Below are 17,315 nucleotides of genomic sequence, written 5' to 3'. Positions count from 1 at the left end.
TTACCTGTGCAAGAATATTCAACAGCCTGAGCAGTTCTAACAAACCTTATGGCAGAAAGGCCTTTTTTTGATTATCAACGGGACTTTCCATCCCTTGACTCTCCATCCTCCATCTATGTCATTCAGAGAAGCAGAGTGGTTGCAGTAAGGCGCTCTCTTGTTCGACAGCCGACCAGAGCATCACAAAGAGGATCGAAATGGGTTAATGCACCTGATCTTTCTCTTCAGATCTGTTTTTATCGTTTTTCACTTTGAACGTTTCAAATGATGATTTCTACTTTGAATTCTAAGTTTTCACAGCAGTTTAACTAATCCTACAAGACAGGCACATAACAGAAAAACTTTGGATTTCAATTTAAAAACTTAAATTTACGAGCAGAGCTTAATTAAAAACTTAATCAATACTGATGTCACGAAAACCTTGCTGGTGTAGTCAGTCAAACACTAAGTCAGGAAGACAGCAACGACTGCAATTCAGTTCAGCTGTCAGTCTGTTTTTTTTGTTGTTTTTTTTGTCTGCACAACTAGTTTACTTTTTTAACTACTCAAAATCAATAGAGAATGAATATTGACAGCTGACAGCTAACAGCTGCTAAACTCATAAAAATGTAAAAAGTCATAGTTAAATTGTTTTGCGCTGTTGCTCCGCATACAAATTAGCCTAAGGTGGCTCTTGGGTAAATCTCTGCGTGTCACTACGCTATATGACACTAAGCTAGAGATGAAATAAATGTAAAAGCACACCTTTAAAAAAGATGCAGACAAACCGAACCAAAATGAAATAGACAAACTGAATCCAATAATACTGTGACAAAATAAAAAACAGTATCACACATATACCGTATATATATCAACATGCCAATGTTTTTTGCCACAAGCTACCTCACTACAACATCGCCAAAACGTCACTCAATTAAATGATCCTACAGCTGAACGTTGAGCGTGCCACTGCAAAAATGTGGAGAGTGCAACCGAACCAGTCTGAAAAAGAACAGTCATTAGATATGCTTCCATAGAAGTTTCACCGACACTGATAAATCTTTCCCCTGTTCCTCAGGCGGTTTTCGGTGACTCAACGGATCTGGACTAACTACTGCAAAAACATTGCAAACTTATTCATGACCCGTCACTTATCAGCAATGTATGAAACATCAGCGAACTAAATCAATGAGGATATTTCCTCTGCTCTCGCCGCTACGCGTATCACAGATCCACCAAAATAATGATTTGTTTCATATGCGTATGCAATGTGTTATTCGTTTCCGTATTTTTGACACAGCCTTCCTAGTTGCATATGCAGAATGCGTTTCAACAGTCCCGTGTTCACGTTAAACAAAGCTTTGCAGGTGAAAGTTTTAAGATTTACTGAATGCTGGCAAAACCTGTATTCTGAACAAATTTACCACTTATGCAAGCATGTACGCAAAGCGTTAATGGGTTAATAGGTGAGCTGAAAGGACATCAAACCAAGGGTGACATTTGGATTACGTAAACGCAGATGGCTTTTGCACCATACCTCATACATTGTTCTTCCATTGACTTACTAATGTAAGACTTTTCACCTTTCCTCTGATGCTAACGCTCCAGTAACCGAATACGGCATAAGCTTCTTAACTAAAGTGTATTCGCTTGTTCCGTGATTACATTAGCGTGCTTGCGCTTGTTGTTGGTTTTTTTGGGGGGGGGGGGGGGGGGGGTAAAATCCCTTGCCCGTTGGATTTTCAGGAGAACTCTCTTCTGATTTCTCAATGTGCTGGAGCACGGCGTTATTGAACAACTGTACTTTTCTCAAGACAAACCATTTCTCAACTGGCTCCATGCAATGCAAATGCAAAATCTTTCTGCCAACCAACCGACAGAACCATACCTCTTTACAACTGTTTTTCACAGCTTCAAAATGATGAGAACCAAATTTTATACACCTGCACCTCTCGAGCCAGAGTGCTATGGCTGCAAGAGCAAAGAGTTCACGGTTATCATCGCCCGTAGTCCGGCTCTCTATAACATAAGTCTATAAGAGAAAAACTCAGTGATCAATGTCTGCAAGTTCCACTCCAAGCAGTATGCCTGGTAGTGCATCTGGACTGATAATTAGCTAGTTGGCAAAAAATTGTGAATCTGGCAGCAAGATGTAAGTTATCTGCCATGAAGATGCACTCTCAGAACTGATGGCCTCTGGAACAGAGGCAGATACTTATCAGTAAAAATGACATTTTTCTTTCTTTCTTTTTTTGGAAGAAACAGTGTCATGTTAAAGTCCTTGCTTCAAAGTGGGAGAAAAGAGGAATTAAAAGCTCGGGGGGAAAAAAAGCTATCTTGAAAATCACATAGCCAGTAATATTGACACCGTGGGGGATTGATTTTGTATTGTGCTATAAAGAAAAGATTTAAATGCCAAATTTCATGTAATTTGATCTTTAAAAAAGCTTTACTTTTTGGAGGATCTGCCTTTAATCCAATTTAAAAAAGAAAGAAAAAGAAAAAAAAAAATCAGAATCAAACAGCTGGAAGTGTCACGAAAACTATGGCTAAGAACTAAGAGGTGCCAGTGATCCAATGCCTCAAAAGCATGGGGGGGAAAAAAAAAAAAGATATCAAGTACAAAAGTGTTGCTTGAACGACTTTAGAGCATCACCATTAACGAAGCACAACAATGCTAAACAAATGGGAAAAAAACCCCATTTTGGTCTGTAGTCTTGACAAACTGGAGACACCTCAACGCAGAGAAAGAATAGTAGGTTTAGTGAACTAGGCCTATCTGACTCTTCATGGCAACCGACAACATTTTTGCAAGCATGAGTACAAACCCTCAGGTACCTCTATATGCTTCGGATTGATTTGATTTTAGGAAAATAGGAAAGCACATTTATATGCTATATCTGTAAGAAAAGCACGGAGGTTTTCATCCAGTTGAGCCACATGACAACCCTGCACTGAGCTAAGGACAATACAGAGTTTGAACGAATACAGAAGACAGAATACAGAGTACAGTTGCAGGGGCCTGTAATGACAGAGGCTTCATTTGTGTTCAATTGTATTGGGAAGTGGTGGTGGTGGGGGGGGTTGTGGGTTCTGGGAGGCGAGCGACCGTGTAGATAAATTTAACATTACCACATTACAAAGTACATCGTAGTATGCAAGCAGGTGATTCGACAAGCAGGGCTAACGGGGTTCTCCGCTAACCACTAAATACTGCTATAGATGCTTGGTAATGCATTTTATGAGCAGCTTTTTTTTTTCTCCCCGACAGAGACCAAACAAAACCCTCACGTTAGTTTAACACGCGGGCTGGCTGAGAGACTCCACCTGGTGGAAATACTCCCACGAGTTTCAGTCATCAGACCGTGGATACCAGCTCATTAAAGACCATGAGGGTACGATGAAGAAAAACGGGCTTGAGGTTTGAGTGCCGTCTCTTTACTTGCGCTGCCTTGTGTCCTTGGTGTTAAATGTAGAATGAATGTTTGCAAGGGCAGAGACAAATGCAGGTGCATCTGCTTTTGCAAGATTACTGATAGCAATTTCCTCCACGAGCTGGAGTCTTACACTCTTTTCACATAATTTCTATTTTATATATGCCGCACACACAGACACACACACATATATATATATGTGTGTGTGTGTGTTTGAATAAAAATCATCTCTGTTTAAAAGACAAAGTTTACAACAAACTGAACATATGACCTGCAAGTCAAATATTCTATCAATATTAATAAACACACATACAAACTATGCAGAAAGGGGTCATGTGCTAATGACTTGTTTAAAACGGTTAGTGAGCAATCAGTATGTTTTGTGTCACCTTTTCAACCCTTGCAATAAAAACACAGGTCATTCTGACCACGGCCCCCTTTTTTTTTTTTGCTTATTCTCTCACAAGTGCTTATTTTAGCCTCTGTCTTTTTTTCCAAATTTATTTTGTCTTCACGTGATGGAGCGTTTCTGAAATCACTTCAGAGCCCTGTAAAGAACAACATCTAATTCCACCTTTGGTCATTTGATTACGTGTTTATTTGGTTGGAGTACATATATATGCGTGTTTAGCTGGATTTTTTTCGCTATGGTATACATATACCCAGGAGCTGAGAAAGACAGACATAATTTCTGGCCAGAAAGACCCAAAAAGACTGAAAAAGAGAGACAGACAGATAGATAGATAGAGATAGAGAGAGAGAGAGGGAGAGCGAGAGAGAGAGAGAGTGGGAAGAGGAGACTCTCTCCCAAAAGGTTTATAACGGTCACACACTAGACAAGAATGTAAGAGAGGATCATATCAGAATTACATTTCTGCATTTTATCTGATAAAATTTCTCATTTTGTTCGGCTTAATGGTTACGGAATGTGACAGAACTGGGATGAACAGGCTAGCCGTCCCTTGCCACAGAACATTTGCTGTATTGGTACATTCAGAAACAGCCTTTCTGCGCCTTAAATATTCTGCAGCAAACATACACGAACAGCAAAACAAACAAACAAACAAAAAAACCCCCAAAAACATAATTTCCTTAAAAAAAAAAAAAGAAAAAAAAAAACAAGGTTGCAATTGGTAATTGATGTAGGCAAAATACTTAAGTATGTTGAATGCAGTATATTAATCGATTGTGGGTGATTTATATGTGGTCCACTCCACCGGGGGAGTTACTGGCAAACAGAGTGTGCCTCGTGTGTTTCTTTGAATCTTTTTAGCCCTGAGTCTGCGGCTGTGTAACCGACGGCCAACGGAGAGAGAACAACTACAACGCCGGCTTCTGTCACTCTGGGCCTCGGCCGCTCTCACAGTCGGTCAAATCGCTGAATAACGGCGAAGCGCCGCCCTGTTCTTACACCCAAAAAAAAAAAAGATGACAAAAATTCACAGATGGACCACCAACACTGGCCTCGCTGAACCCATAATATTTACGAAAATTTGAGCTAATGTCCATTTGAGAGATGATTCCCCTCGGCTCTACGGGAAGATGAGTCTGGCTGAATGTTTGGCGGGTCGGGCAGAGATGAGACAGTGCTCCGGCTTATGGCTGCGACATCTGGGACACTGAGACGAAGTTATGTGGATGAACAGACACTCCTGGTCCGGCCGGTTAAAGCTACAGCAACGCACTCTGCTAGCGTTTGGAGGTGAAGGCTTCCTGTACCTACGCTGAAGAAAAGCACGGAGGCCATGGATGCTGTGAACAATCTTGCAGATTGATGACGTCTTGTTAGCATGAATAACTGATGAATTAATTGAGACGATATCCTATTTCTTTAATTCCCTGATGCGATGATTTGTTTTACAAAACAAACAAATATGAATGTAATTAAGCTGCTGGGGAGAGGGAGAGAGAGAAAAAGAGAGAGAGAGAGAGAGAGAGAGAGAGAGAGAGAGAGAGAGAGAGAGAGAGAGAAAGAGAGAGGAATGGCGGGGGGTGGGGTGGGTATGTTAATGTAGAAACAATTTTGTAGTAACTCTGTCCCTTGTGACTCCTAAATGCTTGCAAAAACCTCAAAGCATTCAGGAAACACAGCCTTGAGACATTAACAATTTTTGAATCTTTGACTGTTAATAACTCAGGAGACAAACTGACCAATAGGATCCTAGGGGAAAACAAAACAAAACAACAAAACAGAGGGGGGGGTGGAACATTCCATTCTAAAATGATAACTTTATGTTTGTATGTCCCTAAGCAGTCGTTTTCAGAAATACCAAGTCAAATCACCTAAACAAATGTTAAATGCTTTTAAATGTTGGTCTATAGCTCCTTACGGCACAGGCTAAATATCAAGACAATTTAAGATTAAAATTAGCCTTAAACTCCATGTAGCATACACTGTAAACATACAGTGGTGTACAACGTCCTGAATCTAACACATCTGCATTTTCAGTAGTGGAAAGCATCAGGGATGTCCCATCATCAGATTAACTGCTCTTGTCTTACAGCTCCCTTTAAAAGAAAAAAAAATCAGAGGCACTTCAAAGACTGGAGTCTGTCTGGATGACTGGCAGGACTGTGCCCAATTCCATCTGTGCGGCCTGCCTGGCTAAAAATGACAGAGCCCCAAACATCAAAGAAATATTGAAATGACCTTAGATTCATTTTTTTTTCTTATCCACCTCTCAGGTTCCCCAAGTATAAAAAGAAATGAATGAGTGCGCATGCCTGAAGCCTTCAAACGATTAGGCCTGGTCATTAACGACCCAGGCCAATTAAGTACGGAGAAGGTTTTTTTTTTTCTTTTTTTAAATCTCTCCCTCGCAGATCCAGGGATTCATGAAACACAAAAAGAAAGTGTTTTCCCAAAAACATAATAAATATTCCCAGCTCAGGCCACCACATTACAGCCAGAGCACTTAGGTTTCAAGCACATTTAAGAGAGAAAGTAGGAGAGACAGGCACTGCTGCCCACATCATCTTCCTCAAAGCCCTTTTCTTTAACCATCTGTCCTCCTCTACATAAATCCTCTGCCAACTCTGGAGACAGGGCTCTGGTAGTATTTGAAAATTAGTTGTGTGAGGAGTTGGAGGCATTATCGAACAGTTATGTTTTCGCAGGCTGTCTTCTTTGTACTTGCCTGCAGCCTTCTTCTTTTTGCCACTCCAAACAGCTTCAAGAGAAGGTCTTGATGAGGATAATTTGAACCATACTTAGAATGCAATCTAAGTTCTGCTGTTGCATTCTCGCTCAGAATTGCTTGTTTGAACTGTTACATGGGACACAAAGAGGCGCCAATCAAATTTGCCGCTTGGGTTCAAATGTTGAAGCTGAGTTGCTGCACACTGAATTTGGGGAAAATAACTTTTGCATACCACAAAAGTTTTTATCGCCACGGCAAGACCTGTAGCATATTTTATCAAATGGGTAGTGTAATCGCCTAGAAGCAGCAAGAAATTGTTAGAAAGAAAGCTTACTGAATAAATGGTCTAATTACTTGCCTTGCGTTTCATAAGCATGAAAGGGTATCAAGCGAAATGAATTCTAATCTGAGAGCATAATTTAGATCTGCCTATGCAAATTGTGATTGTTTGCATTTATCCATCTCTCCTTTCAACAGTCTTTGCTTGGTTTGGTAATAGGGCACTCACAATTACATACTGTTCATGTATAGATCTGTACTGTCTTTCCTGGAACACAGTATGCTCCTACTTGAAACATTCAGCTATGCTCGCTCCAAAAACTTTTATCTTAACCTTGGTTTGAAAGATTCAACCAACGAGATTGCCTACAACTGACTAACGCGCAGTTGGTAATCTGTCTTTATTACCCGTCTGTGGCACCAGTGACTGATGCAAACACAATTGATGGGACTGAAGGCTGCACCGGTCATTGGCAGACCGCAGTAAAAGCTTGTGCTGTGTAAATTAATAGTGAGGCAGATTATTAAAATGATTATTGCCTAGTTGGAGGTGCGATCTAACAACACAGATGTGTGCCCTGCATCTTAACTTCACAGTTTGAATCACAGCTTTGTCACACCTGAGGACTGGGACTGAGTGTTGACCAGCACAAGCGGCTTTGTTCCTTCAGCGGGTGAGTCCACCAGGTTCCCTCTAATCCTCCCTCTCTTCACTGACTTTTCATAGATTGCACTGTTGAGTTCTGCTCTATTACGGCTATTGTGCTCGCTGACACACGCTCTGATTAACTGATCATTCGTTCATATCGACCACGGATTAACCATCCATGAAGATACTTGCGGACATCATACGCAGAGTCTGGCAAACAGCTCTTTCCCCCGGGCACAGCATTGTTTGACAATACCATGAAACTTATGGTGTCAAAAAATGAATGACTGGATTCACAGGTGACACAAAAAAGCTTGTGTTAGCCTCATTCACCATGAATGATGTGACTGCATGGAGATTTGACAAGATGGTCTCAGGAGAACTTGATATTCTAATGGGAGTGGGGGTACTGTATGTTTGATGCTGCTTGCTACTAATCAGCCTAACAGAATAAACATGATTTGCTAATTATGGTCACGTAATATAACCACTTGGGTCTACTGTAAACAACTGGACATTTGACAGTTATTTCAAAAACTAAGATATTCGAGCAAACACGAGTTAGTGTTTCGTCGAACGTGGTCTGTTTCGAGACAGACAACTTCTCTTCATACCAACAGTGCATTAATAAGTGGGTGCAATTACTCGAGAGGACATAAGACAGTTACGCGCGTGAGCACACATACACATCTATATTCTGCTCTCGGGTTTGGGTTACGCACATTACTCTCTTCTCTCTCTCGCTCGTTTTGCAAAATGAGACTTCATACTGTATTTTCACGTATGGGATTGCTGAGAGAATTTAACGCCATAGAGAAATCACAAGCATGCAACAATTCACACAGAATGCTTTTGGAATACTAAACCATTCACTTATTTATTTACTTTCGGTAGGAAACTCGAAGAAATGATTGGAGCAGCATTGTCCACGAGCGCTCACGTTACAGCTGACGCCTCATCAAGGCCTGAACTTCTACATATAATGCTCTATCTGGGTTGGTCATAGGGAGGCGGGGGCACGGCACAAAGGATTATCTGATAGTAGGAAAGGAAGCCATTCCTGTGAACGCAACTGAGATGCACACGTATCGGAAGAGTGCGGCACAATTTTCATTTGCACCGCTTTTGCAACAAGAAAAAAAATGAGTCATTCCACTTGTGTAGATTTTTTTTATACCAAGATACATATATGTATCAAGATGCACCTAGAGATACAGTGGCAAAACAACACATATTTGCAAACAGATTCAACTGTGAGACTTGCGAGTCATTTTCCTATTGCTTGCACAAAGTTTGAGACAGCAACAACAATTCTGTTAAAGGGTTACCGGTTGTTTCTGAAATAGAGTGTCAATGTGAGACTACTAAAAATGTAACAACAGTGTAACGAGGGTAGATAGCATACTTGCTAACATTACCGAGCAGTGGCTTACGAGTAGGCTAACTCAAATGATATCAAGTCAGGTTAGCTTGCATGTACCTCGTAGTCCAATTCAAGACACTAATGTTCATTAAAACGGTATTGCAACATTCGGCGCTAATTCAAGCAGCAGTAGTGCAGTGCCACAGATCCCTGTTTTCAAAAAAATGTACACAGTGCTTTCTAGTTCATTAGCACGCTGCGCTAGTTATATACCACAGTGGGGCTCTTTTCAGGTACTTAACAAGCAAACTGTCCATGTGACGAAGAGAGGTCAACAAACAGGTCGAAACTATATCAGTCTAGTCCAGTGTATTTAAATGTTATCCCAAATGACCTTCCACACTCGAGTATCCCAGCCACGGAAGACAGTATCCTTACTGGCTTTATAACTGGAACATTTACCACTGCTAATGTCGTTAGCTTGTTGGTTTGTAAGCAAACCAGCAATTCAGTTGAGACCAGCTAAAACTAGCGACATGTCTCATACTCAAAGACAAACATATTAAGACCATGAGTTTATATGATAACTACTTCAAGAGCGTATTATCACTAGATGTGGGGAAATTTGAAAATCCAGTTAGCATGCTACGTAAATAACTAACTGCCCATTTCACCAGTCCCCAACTGGGCGGGGAGCTAATTAACCAGGTATGCTAGGTAGCCAATGAAACTGAAAGGGAAATCATGAGATGTGTTGGTTAGTTGTGTAGTCGTGTGTAGGCCGTGATAAAGTTTTTCTCTTCGATTGTATTCTGACACGGGATACACTGATGCTAACTAAAGTCAACGTTAACTATTCCAGTAAGCTAGCGGACAAGAAGGCTTGTCGCCTAGCAAATGATACGAAGTCAGCTCTATATCACGCTAATACGAACAACTAGTACGTTGTTTAATTTACTAATTAACTAGTAATTACGAACTAGTGGTCTACTCATCAAAATGGTTATAAACTTGTCAGCAAACTATAAGGGATATTTGGAGTATACCACTGCAAACGATTTTACTATGTAGCAAAGACCCACCAAGAGAATTCTGAACTCGTTAGCCATCTCTCGACTAGCCAGTTCGAGTGTTTCTTGTCTTAAAAAAATCACAGTTTCCCATAATCACGTAATTATCATGAAAGTTTACTTCGGGTCGTCGACTATTGTTCGCAGAGTGCGAAAGTTCGGTGGAATCCAGGTGAGTCAACACAAAGTGGAACATACTTAAAATTGTTCCATTTTTCGTCATACGCCAATTTTGCATTTGTTTAAAAACAGACAACTTAACCCAGCCATTTACAAGCCACTGTCTCCATGTCCAAACCTTAAGTGATTAGTAAATCAAACAGTCTCTTTGAGAACGTAATGCTACTAACTTCAGGTAGCTCTGGGTAACCAGATAAGTTCATCGCGTTGAGGCCCCGTGCATAGATTGCAGACAAATTAACTATATTATGTAATTACCAAAGAGTAAGTGACTATAATTTTCCCTTCACCGTCTAGCATCCATCTCAGTTGAAAAAAGTAGTGTGATCCACGCTTGTTGGGTAGCTGGCTGGTAGACAACTAATTAACGCTGGCCTGGCAACTAGCTCCACTAACTAGTCTGTAGAAAACACCTCATTGAATTCATTGGGACACTTGGATGTGCTAAACGACTCTGAAGCTGGCCTCTGAATATCTGGCTAATGAATTTCCTGGTTAAAATCTGCAGGACACTCCAGTGTTTTTTTGCAATTTGATGAACAGGACGACTGGTGTAAACCCCGAAATAGCAACACTTTGAGCCTGGCTGGTACTATTTAACTAAGCGTTGTTTACATTCACTCGCCCACACACAGGGTATGGGTTAGCCAATGAAGCTAGCTAACCTACATATCCATTCAGCTAGTGAACGGGCAAGCTATACCCAATACCACAGCAACGGTGCGTGAGTTACATTTGTTGTTGTGTCGTGTATTGTTTGAATATTTAGTTACCTTATCAAGTCAAAAGCTATATTTGCCCACTTTCATTTGTCTGTTTCGGCCTCAAAACTGACTATCAAATTGAACCACGGACTTGCTTAAAGATGCATACGCACGGCCCAACACCGCGACTCGGTCACAAGGCAACAAGCAACATAGAAGAAAGAGCCAACAAGCTAACGTTGCTAGCTGGTTTACATATAAGTTTCAGAGAGCACAAACTAAACCATTGGGCAAATCAGTTTCATCGTTGATCGTATGTGAATCGGTAAGTCTTACTGCACGATGCATAGATTTACCTCAAGATTTGATGTTAAAATGAAATGGTTGCAATGGTTTCGGATCCGTGTCTCTAGCTCCCTCTCCGTCCTATCGTTCTTACAGCTCCTCCGAGTAATATAACAACAATAATCCGGGTCGGGAGGGTTCGTTCTTCTTCCTTCTCACTGCAAACATGAAGGCTTGAAGGAGGTAAACATTCCCTTAATCGATTCTTTCGCCGGTTGTGCTCCGGCGCCGATAGCAGATTGTTGTGTAGCCCAATTAATTTCAGGAAATATTTAGAAGAAAAACTGAAAGACTACTGACGCGGTGATAAAAGGATCCACACAGACTCTCCCCCTCTCTCGCAGAACAAAATGCCGACCGGAAGTACTGCTGCAGGAATGACTCCCTCCACCGGCGCCAAACCAACCAGCAGCGACCCAGTCACTTCCGCTGGGTTCTGCAATGCAATTTTATAACTTGCTTTTGGACTCATTCAAAGTGTTTACAGTTCCATAATTCTCTGTGAGGTAGGGATACTTAGAGGAGAGAGAGATTAAGTTGCCAAATGAAGACTTTCACGTCATTCTAGAGAAACCATTTGACTTTTATATTGATTTCGCATTGTTATAATAAAGTTTTGTATCATAAACGCAATAATCAACCACCATATGCGTTTCTGAGAATGCTGGTACTGTCCCAGCCTCCGTGGCATCAAGAGTCTATGATCAGTCCATAGTAATTTTTGTTTTATTTGCTTTGTCATGGTTTTGGTGTTCTGAAAATATATAAAAAGCTGTATTTGTGTACAGTCAAGTTTGTATATCCATTTTTTTGTTGTTAAAACCCGTAAAGACAGAGAGCATCTCTTTTGCTGTGCGCCGAGTAGTCTTTCTGGAGGAATTAATTACTTGGCCACAACAGAAGTTGTACTTCATGAAAGATCGATATGAAAAACAAAGACGTGTATATTCTTTTTCTCTCTGTTCTTAAATAAATTAGGCTATAGTAGTTTTAATCAAACAAGTCACTGGCTGGGCCATCTGGTTAGATTCGTATTTGCCTCAGAGATCTTCAGCTGAGAGCGTATTGCTGCGTTTATCAGCATTTGTTGACACTGCCTCTGAAAGATTGTTGAGTAAGCAGCCAAATGAATAAGCCTAGGTGTCTGACTCATGTCACTCTAGGTATGTACTCTGTAACAGATTGCCATCCACATGTGCTACTCAAAGCTACAAATTTAGGTATTCAGAACAAAAGGTGTCCATTTCCTCATTCTTGCGTTGTAATGTGCCCTTTGAAACCGCATGTCTTCATTATTCTCTACCTTTAATGTAAGACAGGTGTGTGTGTGTGTCTTTTCAGGTTATTACTTTTAAGCTGTCCTATGCTGCATCCACATATTTTTAAAAGGTATACTTTTGCCTAATAACGTCTAGCTGTGGTGCATTGCCATTTGTGCTTCGTTTCCAAATATGTATTCATTTAATTTTGGATAATGTGCTTTTCTCTCGTGGTACCTGTTATTACTTCTTTATCACACTGTTATAGTGAATTTCAGATGAAGACTTTACAAACAACAACAACAAAAAGCCCTCAGGTACTTTTTCGTTTGTTATTATCATTCTGTTACATGTAATGTATTGAACACATACAAAAAGACTATGTGATAATATTATATATTATTAGCACATTATCCAAACAGTCCCTTTGAAAATGAAAGATAATGTTGTTGCGCCCCCTAGTGTTGATTTTAAGCTGCTGCGCTGTGCCGCACTGAATGTATGTGTCGTTATAGATTTCTGTCTGAAGCTCACTGCTGAGTGCCTCTTAGTGAAGACAATGGGATGAGTCTCTATTTTTTAATTAATTAATTTGTTGACAGCACTCGAGACTTTTTAATGAATCATTGCATGAGAAGAGCGTAATTACAACAGAAATCCTTCAAGTCTTCAGTTTGCTGTAAAACGATTGAGCGGGGTCTGTGTTAAAGTGTTGTCAGGTTACTTTAGTACGCCGATATTAAGGCTTATAATAATAAACAACTGCTTGCGCAGTGGATAAGCTGAATTTGCCACATTAGTGTTGAAATAAAACGAATTTATGTTATTGTTTAGGTCAGTGGTTCTCAACTCCAGACCTTAGGGCTCCCTGTCCTGTATGTCTTTGTTTTAACTCTCCTGAGCTCAGGACTGACACACCTGATTCCGCCGATAAATTAATCATCAAGTCCGTGATTACCTCAATTAACCGTGATAATGAAGAGTTAAAACAAAGACGTGCAGGGCCGGGGGCCCCTCAGGACAGGAGTTGAGAACCACTGGTTTAGGTCGCCGAAACTGAGTATGGGACAATGTACAGCCAGGAGTACATTTGCATTTGGTTTCTGTGGCAATCAGTCTGTGTGCACCGGGAAACATGACGCTGCAATATGTTACCAAAGCGGTTACAGTGGCTATCCAAATAACAATCACTTTGTAATATCACACATAGTATGTCTAAATTTCATTTATAGATCAACCGGAACACGACTGTGACGTCAGTGCAGGTCCTCTGCAGTCTCGTTACATTATCTTTAACACATTTTTATAATAATAATATGCAGGTTTTATACATTACGAACATCTGGAAAAGTGAGATATGTTGGAAGTCCTGAAAATCCAATTCACAGGTCATGTTTTTGAACATTGCATTAAAAAATAACTGAGGGGGAGAAATATTGCATACAAAAGCACTCTTAGCGATGCACATTTCCACTTGCATTTAAATGAAGAATCTTTCTCACTTTTTACAAGACTGAAAGCATATAGAAAGAAAAGGGACAATAATGCTTGCCGTCATCATCATCAGCAACAGCATCTCCGTGATGATGATGATGATTATTATTATTATTATTATTATTGTTAGTTGTTGTTGTAGTAGTAGTAATAGAGGCGAGTAGCTCTGTTCTTTTTCTTTCTTTCTTTCTTTCTTTCTTTCTTTCTTTCTTTCTTTCTTTCTTTCTTTCTTCCTTTCTTTCTTTCTTTCTTTCTTTCTTTTTCTTTTCTTTTTTTTTTTTTTTGGATAGTAAAATATTGTTCGGCAGCGCTCTTTATGCAGTTGTGAGTTATCCCATGCAGTCGTCCACAAGATGGCAGCAAAACCCCATTTTCATGAGACACGAGCGCCGGATTCTTTGTATTTCCGACGATGTAAGAGCACCTAAAATAGAGGACACAACAGTCATTGATCTCCGCACTCACTGTACATTTTAAATGAAGGCATTGTATCCTGGGCAGGGAGACTACTACTGGGAACCGAAATCTCTGGTCAGGATTCACAAAATTACGTAAAAAGTCAAATATAGTTCTTTTTTCTTTTTAATGTTTCCTTTCTTATGAAGAACAACGTTTTGCTCAACTCTATAAGGAATGTGAGAACATACTCCATAGAGTGGCAAAAGATACAACTGAATGCAAACATAGCTGGCAGTAACACGACACAAAATCTACATTTTATAACACTCCCACTCTTATAACATTAAGAGTGGGAGTGTCTTTGAAGTTACCACACAGTTAGCCATACATTTTTTCAAATGTTTATATCAGATATACATGTCTAACCCTGTCAACCTGCTCTGATAAATTTATATATGTGACAACAGTCTAAATCAATCATTAGTCATATGTGTGTATGTATGTACAGGCTGCGATACATAATGATACAACTCTCAAAACAATTAACAGAAACTACAGCTGTGAATGTTTTAACCTTTTAAGTTTGTTTTCATTTCTTTGTGGGTTTAAGAAAATAGATATCAAATGTACATGACCATTTTTTTCTCACATACTCTATTGCTTTAGTAGAAGTAGTACCTTCACTGAATGCAGCTTGACATCAGTGGAACTCAGTGAAAGTTGTATTTCCCCATAAATACTTGTGTATCTGCCCTGCATGCCTGGTCTCATGAATCATGACGAATATTGTCCCCTAAGCAAACACCAAACATTTTACATATTTTAAAGGGGAAAACCTCAGGGCTTGATATTATTGACATTTCCCTTCTCTCTCTGACGAAGGTATATTTCCCTGCAATCAAAAGCAAATGTCTGACACATTTTTGAAGGTAAACTTCAGTATTTGATGTGGTTGCAGTTTCATACTCTCTCCATTGGAGGCTACTGTTTCTCTTTTCTGAGCTGGTATTTTCAATTTCAACATAATCTCACCCATCATTTCATTTGAAATGACCACAGCTATTGTTGCATAAGACAGAGTAACTAAAGGTTAAAGTAAGAGCTTGGCTTATACCGGGGGATTGCGGATTTGCAATATTTCACACAACTCTTTTAATGGTATTTCATACAGTTTGAACATGTCATCGTTTATTCATTAGAAAAAGAGGTTCTTACAGCATCGTTATGGAATATCTATCACATTTCAAATCTACAAGTTATTGTAGAGTTATTACTCTATCAGTAATTAATTGTGCTATCAACTGTAGCAGACCATCTAATGGTTCGAGCACCTACAGTTTTGTATGTGACAGTGTTAATTTTGCTTTGTGTGGTTCCTGGACGAACGATCAGCCCTTCAACAGAATATACACACAAACTAGTTTTCTTTTTACAGTTTTATTCAAAACTATATTTACCATAGACAAAACTACAGTTCCATTTATTTCATATGTTTCCAACACAAACAGGTTTTTTATACAACCCAAATGGCAATGTCCAGCAACATTGAAAACAGTACAGGTACACAAACAAAAAAAAAACGCCATATCACAGTTTTTAGTTGAGTGAGTTAATATCCAATAAACTATTTGTGTAGTCAGTGGCATTGGACGTCTAATTCACTCAAATGACATTCTTTCACTGAAATAAGATTCCAGCGCTTATAAAGTAAGCTCTTATTTTCTACAGTTAATTCACAAAAGCAACTACGTACATCCTATAAACTATTCATGTGCTGGATCCAATATATTTCAAGTTCTTTAATAATCATCTTCATACTACAGTGGTTAGTACACAGCTGTTTGTTGATCCATCAAGGAGAATGACAATCAGTGCTCTACACAGTACAGACCACGAAGAGTTTTAACGTCCGCGGTTGGGCTATGCCTCCACCCTCCTTGACCAACTGAGTACAGCTGTAGCTACATATTCGTACGTCCCTGACCCCACCCCCACCCTCAATCCCCGTGTTACCGAATAATCGTCTCGTATCAAAAAGAGTCATCCCGCTGGCGGCGCGTGAAACATGACGGAAAACACCTGCAAAACTTTCTCTCTCTCTTTTTTTGTAAATAGTATCATTCTATGCAAAACTTTCTCTCTTTTTTTTTTGTAAATAGTATCATTCTATTCGGAGGCCTGTGTACATTGTGTTCAGCACCCAAAGCCCTTGGCATATTTTTTTTTTTTCATCACCAAAGTCCAGCACAGTTCACAGCCACAGAGTGTAAAGAGAAAAAAAGTAACATTGATTACATAAATCGCAGTACGTAAATGCTAGCAAAATATTACTTTGTTCCCATACGTGTTAGCAGACTGCAGAGAACAAAATGGTCTTCACGTGTATTTTCATATCTTTTACCAAACTGAAAAGGAAGAAGAAAAAAAAATACAATCTGTCTTGTACATTTTCGTAACTATGTGGATTGTTCAACATTTGATAAAAAATACCAAGTGTTTAGAAAACAAAAGTGTAACTGCCAAGCCAGAGTTACAAAAGAAGGAAACTTCTGGACTGTGTAAAACACTGTTGAGCTGTAAAGCTTGTCTGTAGGCTGAAGAAGATTGTTTGTGACTCTACCATTTATGGAGTCTTGCATCACTCCCTGATAAAGTGTTGGTTTTCCCACACAGTAAATGGTAATATTCAGAAATTTTGTCATGCCTGTGGAGAACTCTGTGGAAATGATTTTTGACTTTTGGTGGGTGATGTCATTTTTGTTAAATCAGACATTCTCCGGAGATTAAGTGAGAAAAATCATCGGCTCCATCCCTCGAATGATTGGAGATCCACTACCAGGGATGCTTTTGTTTTGATCATTGCCATGGTAAAATTTAGGGGATTTTGTCAAAGTCCTGCTTTACTCATACCCCCTAATGGTTACTTTGGACCAAGATATAAAATGGGGAACTGGGGCACAAGACGGGCCTGACTCAGCCAAGCAAATCCGTGTAAATCTGTCAAAATTAGTAGGAGTAAG

The 17,315-nt window shown here is 39.7% G+C and overlaps 1 protein-coding gene across 2 annotated transcripts in view; it reads right to left on the bottom strand.

The window, feature by feature from the left end:
- Positions 1–11,446, bottom strand: part of nipblb (NIPBL cohesin loading factor b) — a 33,072-nt gene extending 21,626 nt beyond the window's left edge. For both annotated transcript variants that reach the window (XM_030768378.1, XM_030768379.1), the window contains exon 1: positions 11,155–11,446. The gene's annotated coding sequence lies outside the window, so the exon portion shown is untranslated. The remainder of the gene's footprint in view (positions 1–11,154) is intronic.
- Between the last annotated feature and the right edge of the window lie 5,869 nt (positions 11,447–17,315).

The sequence above is a fragment of the Chanos chanos genome, chromosome 3, assembly GCF_902362185.1.
Source record: "Chanos chanos chromosome 3, fChaCha1.1, whole genome shotgun sequence".
Classification (NCBI taxonomy): Eukaryota; Metazoa; Chordata; class Actinopteri; order Gonorynchiformes; family Chanidae; genus Chanos; species Chanos chanos.
Note: the sequence above shows the minus strand (reverse complement) of the source record. Positions and strands in the feature narration are given on the sequence as shown.